Source organism: Rhinopithecus bieti, unplaced genomic scaffold (assembly GCF_001698545.2).
Source record: "Rhinopithecus bieti isolate Rb0 unplaced genomic scaffold, ASM169854v2 scaffold_10351, whole genome shotgun sequence".
NCBI classification, from domain to species: Eukaryota; Metazoa; Chordata; class Mammalia; order Primates; family Cercopithecidae; genus Rhinopithecus; species Rhinopithecus bieti.
Window position 1 is genome coordinate 2,673,974 of NW_016806805.1, and position 6,690 is coordinate 2,680,663.

The following is a 6,690-nucleotide window of genomic DNA, read 5'->3' on the forward strand; positions in this document are numbered from 1 at the left end:
TAGTATATACTGGAAATAAAAGTAAAACATCATTACAATGCATTAAAGTCAATAAACAGGCTTCTTTTCTGACACATGCATTCTTCTGAAGTAGACTTTTCTCTTTGAAGAAAATTTTTGGTGAGTCAAACATTTAATCCACGAAATTTCATAAATGATAATTTATTTAAATTCACTTACGTAAAAATAAAAGGTGTGTTTCTCTGCTTCTGTGTATGTAAGCGATTTTAAAGAGTTGATCTTGAGAAGTCAGTTATGTTCTGTGTAATTTTCAAATTCTCATAAACACACTACCCCATATATCCCAGCCCACATACTTCAGCTGAAGGTGAAAAGAAAATCTCTCTCACAAATCTTTTGTGACGTTCTTTCAGGCTATTAAAGAGCAAAAATCTTTGTAAGAATAATTTATTCAAACTCTGCCATTATGGTATTTCATGTTTAAAATTTATCTCACATTAGGACAAATTTACCCATGGGTTAAACTCATATATAAAACAACACTGTAGAGCCCAGTAAAGGGTGAACTACTTTCTAGAGTTGCACTGTATCTTTAATATATGTAATGAGCATCCATTTCTACTTATTTTCTAATATACTATTTTTTTTCTATATCTCCTGCATTCCTTCTGTGGTAGTTGTGCACTATCAATTTGAACAGAGTTTCAGAATTTGCATTTAAATACTAAAATTGAAGAGAAGAGTATGGCTCATTCATTCACTCTTCATTTATTTAACAAGTGTTTATCAAATACTTCTAGGAAGCAGGAACTCAGATCTGGGGATACAATGGTGTGAAAAAAGAGGATATATTCATGTTCTTTGAGAACATAAATAGGAACTGGGTAAGAGGATATAATTTATTTCACAGGCTGTCCCTGTTTGATGACAAGTTCATGACATAAAGTTATTTGATAAAATATAGGAACATGTGAGCTAACTCAGGCTGTTGTTGAAATTTGTTTCTTTCAGTCATCCAATTGTTAAAGAGTACATTTTGATCAAATTTTTTGTACAGGCTAATTACAGTTTTCTGAAAATTTAGAAAATTATGAGACATTGAGGACAAGTATTTTAAGTTTTTCATATAAAAAAAGTCAGATATTCACTTTGTATTTGTTGAATACATGAGTGAGTTAATTAATAATAAATGCTGTCATCTTCTCTTCCCTCATGGTTTAGCATTTTCTTTGTACTCTAAAATTAGAGGGGGCTAAAAATATCAGTGATATTTAAAAATTTGACTCTCCAGCTGTGCTAAGTAAAATTTAAAGATTCTTATTTATTATTTGATGTCATTTGGGTACTCCTGTTTGGATGTAATTTGTGTAACCTCCTGTTTCTCATCATCGTGGTTCAAACTGTAGATATCAGATCAAAATTACCTGTGTCTTGCTGTAATTCATTCATTTAACAAACTTTGGTCATTTGCATCACTTAAACAGTGATGGGGATACAAAGGAAAATTATAGAAGGTCCTGGCCTCAGGAATTAACTTTACTGGAGGAAATAGTCATGTATAGGAAAAAAAATTATATGATTTAACTTAATGTGTGATCTAATAAAGTTACAAACAGTTTTTGAGTATATAGAAAAGCAAATAACTATTTATAAAACTCTGGAAAATTTTCGCATAGGAAAAAAGAGAGAAGCACTCAGAAAAAAAGGCATAGAAGCTTATAGAGACATGGATGGTCATGGGGCGTTCAGGTCAATGTGAAAAATTCGACGTGGATGAAGAGGTATTCTGTGACCAGCTAGGAAAGAATACTTTCTAAAGGCCATACTAAAAAAAAAAAAACAAAACCTCATAATTTTTATCAGAGGAACAGGAGGTCAATTTGTGTTTGGAGGAAGGGGAGAAAAGTGCTTTTTTAAAAATAAAAGATTATGTACTTTAATCATGAACAAATAATTTAGAAAATAGCTCTCTAGTCACTCCGGCGCAGCGTTTGTGCCTCCTGGTTATCAGAAACCGAGCCCACGTTGTTCTCTAATACGTGTAAGCGTTTTTTTTCAAGATGCCTGAGGAAGTGCACCATGGAGAGGAGGAGGTGGAGACTTTTGCCTTTCAGGCAGAAATTGCCCAACTCATGTCTCTCATCATCAATACCTTCTATTCCAACAAGGAGATTTTCCTTCGGGAGTTGATCTCTAATGCTTCTGATGCCTTGGACAAGATTCGCTATGAGAGCCTAACAGACCCTTCGAAGTTGGACAGTGGTAAAGAGCTGAAAATTGACATCATCCCCAACCCTCAGGAACGTACCCTGACTTTGGTAGACACAGGCATTGGCATGACCAAAGCTGATCTCATAAATAATTTGGGAACCATTGCCAAGTCTGGTACTAAAGCATTCATGGAGGCTCTTCAGGCTGGTGCAGACATCTCCATGATTGGACAGTTTGGTGTTGGCTTTTATTCTGCCTACCTGGTGGCAGAGAAAGTGGTTGTGATCACAAAGCACAACGATGATGAACAGTATGCTTGGGAGTCTTCTGCTGGAGGTTCCTTCACTGTGCGGGCTGACCATGGTGAGCCCATTGGCAGAGGTACCAAAGTGATCCTCCATCTTAAAGAAGATCAGACAGAGTACTTAGAAGAGAGGCAGGTCAAAGAAGTAGTGAAGAAGCACTCTCAGTTCATAGGCTATCCCATCACCCTTTATTTGGAGAAGGAGCGAGAGAAGGAAATTAGTGATGATGAGGCAGAGGAAGAGAAAGGTGAGAAAGAAGAGGAAGATAAAGATGATGAAGAAAAGCCCAAGATCGAAGATGTGGGTTCAGATGAGGAGGATGACAGTGGTAAGGATAAGAAGAAGAAAACTAAGAAGATCAAAGAGAAATACATTGATCAGGAAGAGCTAAACAAGACCAAGCCTATTTGGACCAGAAACCCTGATGACATCACCCAAGAGGAGTATGGAGAATTCTACAAGAGCCTCACCAATGACTGGGAAGACCACTTGGCAGTCAAGCACTTTTCTGTAGAAGGTCAGTTGGAATTCAGGGCATTGCTATTCATTCCTCGTCGGGCTCCCTTTGACCTTTTTGAAAACAAGAAGAAAAAGAACAACATCAAACTCTATGTCCGTCGTGTGTTCATCATGGACAGCTGTGATGAGTTAATACCAGAGTATCTCAATTTTATTCGTGGTGTGGTTGACTCTGAGGATCTGCCCCTGAACATCTCCCGAGAAATGCTCCAGCAGAGCAAAATCTTGAAAGTCATCCGTAAAAACATTGTTAAGAAGTGTCTTGAGCTCTTCTCTGAGCTGGCAGAAGACAAGGAGAATTACAAGAAATTCTATGAGGCATTCTCTAAAAATCTCAAGCTTGGAATCCACGAGCACTCCACTAACCGCCGCTGCCTGTCTGAGCTGCTGCGCTATCACACCTCCCAGTCTGGAGATGAAATGACATCTTCGTCAGAGTATGTTTCTCGCATGAAGGAGACACAGAAGTCCATCTATTACATCACTGGTGAGAGCAAAGAGCAGGTGGCCAACTCAGCTTTTGTGGAGCGAGTGCGGAAACGGGGCTTCGAGGTGGTATATATGACCGAGCCCATTGACGAGTACTGTGTGCAGCAGCTCAAGGAGTTTGATGGGAAGAGCCTGGTCTCAGTTACCAAGGAGGGTCTGAAGCTGCCTGAGGATGAGGAGGAGAAGAAAAAGATGGAAGAGAGCAAGGCAAAGTTTGAGAACCTTTGCAAGCTCATGAAAGAAATCCTAGATAAGAAGGTTCAGAAGGTGACAATCTCCAATAGGCTTGTGTCTTCACCCTGCTGCATTGTGACCAGCACCTATGGCTGGACAGTCAATATGGAGTGGATCATGAAAGCCCAGGCACTTCGGGACAACTCCACCATGGGCTATATGATGGCCAAAAAGCACCTGGAGATCAACCCCGACCACCCCATTGTGGAGACTCTGCGGCAGAAGGCTGAGGCCGACAAGAATGATAAGGCAGTTAAGGACCTGGTGGTGCTGCTGTTTGAAACCGCCCTGCTCTCTTCAGGCTTTTCCCTTGAGGATCCCCAGACCCACTCCAACCGCATCTACCGCATGATCAAGCTAGGTCTAGGTATTGATGAAGATGAATTGGCAGCAGAGGAACCCAGTGCTGCAGTTCCTGATGAGATCCCCCCTCTTGAGGGCGATGAGGATGCATCTCGCATGGAAGAAGTCGATTAGGTTAGAAGTTCATAGTTGGAAAACTTGTGCCCTTGTATAGTGTCCCTGTGGCTCCCACTGCAGCCTCAAGTGCCCCTGTCCCACCTGGCTCCCCCTGCTGATGTCTAGTGTTGTTTTCCTCTCCTGTCCTTTTGTTGAAGGCAGGAAACCAAGGGTGTCAAGCCCCATTCCCTCTCTACTCTGACAGCAGGATTGGATGTTGTGTGTTGTGGTTTATTTTATTTTCTTCATTTTGTTCTGAAATTAAAGTATGCAAAATAAAGAATATGCCGTTTTTATACAAAAAATAATAATAATAATTTAGAAAATAGAGAAAAGTGGAAAATAAAGATAAGTATATGGATTCTACTGCCAACCTATAACCTGGAGATACTCTGTGCTAACATTTCAGGTATGTTGCAAAATATGTTTCTAATAATCAACTGGATGTTGCAATATGGAATCATACAGTACATGCTGTTTCTCATCTGTGTCTGCAATAGATGATGTAGCTGTATATTGACAAGAAAATCTATCTTAAATGCTAATAATTGTTAAATTTGAAAAGTGGATTTTCCATGTTAAATGAATATGGAATGTAATCCCAGTAAGACAATAAAACATACTTCACTCCTTACAAAAGTAACCTCCAGATGGATCAGAGGTGTAAACGACAAAACAGGAAAAAGCTCTATAGTTTCTTAGAAAAATACATAGGAACCTTTTATTTTATATGTAATGACCTTCGATGAAAACAACTTCCACGTATGACATAAAACTGAGAAATTAGGAATAAAATATTGATTAATTTGTCTATATCTTTAAAGAATATGTTTGCTTGGAGGACGCACCACAACCACACAAGCAAAACAAAACCAAACAAAACACAAAATCTTGAAAGTAATTGTAACACAAGCCAAAAATATGTAACTAATATGCTCAATATAACATTGCTTCAAATAATTTTATCTAGGAAAAGTCTTCAGATCATACATATATAGGTCGATAAACTATCACAAATGTAACTCCTTGTATAATTGTCACTCAGCTCAAGGAATAGAATGTCACCAGTGTTCTAGAGGATTCTCTAGTGTCCCTTTCCTAATGCTACTTGTTCCCAAGAGTAACTACTGTTCTAATAGCTTTAGTATAAATTATTTTCCTCCAGTTAGTTCTTTGTCTAAAAGGAATCACATGTATGAATACTTTTTGTATGACTTCTGCTGCATGTGTGTGATATTTCACCATATTGTTTATGTGGCTATAGATTGTTTATTATCCCTACTGAATAGTATTTCCTTAAGGGCCTACCCCACAATGTATTCACTCTCTTGATATTTATTGGCTTACAGTTCTACCTACTGCTTTCATGCCGTATTTTTCTGTTCTCTAGATGACACTATTTCTCAGATGCCTTTAGTTGTTCTCAGAGCTTGCTGTCTAGGATTTTTTCCCTTTGCTTGCACATCTCCCAACATGATGTTTTTCTCCTGTAGAAAGAGCACACTTCCTTATTTTGGCATTTCTTTCTGGCAGCTGCATCACAGAGTACATGGTTTAGGCTTCTACAAATGAACACCAGCCTTGGAGATTTAACACAGTCTTCTCTTAGTCATCAAGCATTCAGAAATAGGGAACGTTGAAACGATGTTGGGGTGAGTTCAAATGCAATGTTTACTATATCCATAAAGGCTACATTTTTGCAACACCCAGATCCTTCTACTGATTCCAGACTACCTCTTCTGATTGAATACCTGTTCTAAGTCTCAAAAAACTTTCCTGTAGCATATTCTAGCTCCAGGCCACCCCAAATACCTTTTATTCTGTATTTTTACCAGGACAGGATAAGAAAGAATGGATTTGGGCTGCAAACATTTTCATGGACATTACAAAATAGGCATTTTCTTTTTGGAACTGGTTGAAGAATGAAGTAACTACTTCCTATTAGCTGTGCTCTTGAGGAATATACCATAAATAGAAACAGTGAAGGGAAAAAAAATCTGCTTTAGAAATGTTCAAGAAATTGTTTAAGACGTACTAGAGCTTTGTACTAGACAGGAAAGTGTGTTGTCTTTAGAGTTCTAAAAGTTCTAGAAGTCTCCCTTCTACCTCTTTGTATCTATATAGAGGTATTTTAATTATCCCTTTTCAAAAGGGGTAATGCTCCCAATTATGTGCTGATTTTCCAAGGAGACTCATTGTTTCATTTTGTAAACCATTAAGCCTTGTAATCATATTGAGGACTCCAAATAAGTTGTACATTCTTGTAGTAACATTTTGGGGCCTATATGACTAATTTATTTTGTCACTTGTATTATGAATTTAGTTTAGGATGAAACTAGTTTTAAAAAGAAAAAAGCAATTTGACTATTTGTGCAAAAGTGGACAGAACTAGCATAAAAGAGGATGTTGCTCAGGAAAGATATGTAGGTAACAATTACCCTATGACAATTTGTGACGTTAAATTTGTTTTTCTTAGAAAACACTAGGCCTCTTATTCTCCCTAGTAATTTTG

The 6,690-nt window shown here is 38.0% G+C and overlaps 1 pseudogene across 1 annotated transcript; it reads left to right on the forward strand.

Annotated features, from left to right (window-relative positions):
* The first annotated feature begins 1,924 nt into the window (after positions 1 to 1,924).
* LOC108533163 (heat shock protein HSP 90-beta pseudogene) lies at positions 1,925 to 4,483 on the forward strand (annotated as a pseudogene). Its single transcript, XR_001886669.1, has one exon. The product of XR_001886669.1 is annotated as a heat shock protein HSP 90-beta pseudogene (transcript).
* The last annotated feature ends 2,207 nt before the right edge of the window (positions 4,484 to 6,690 follow it).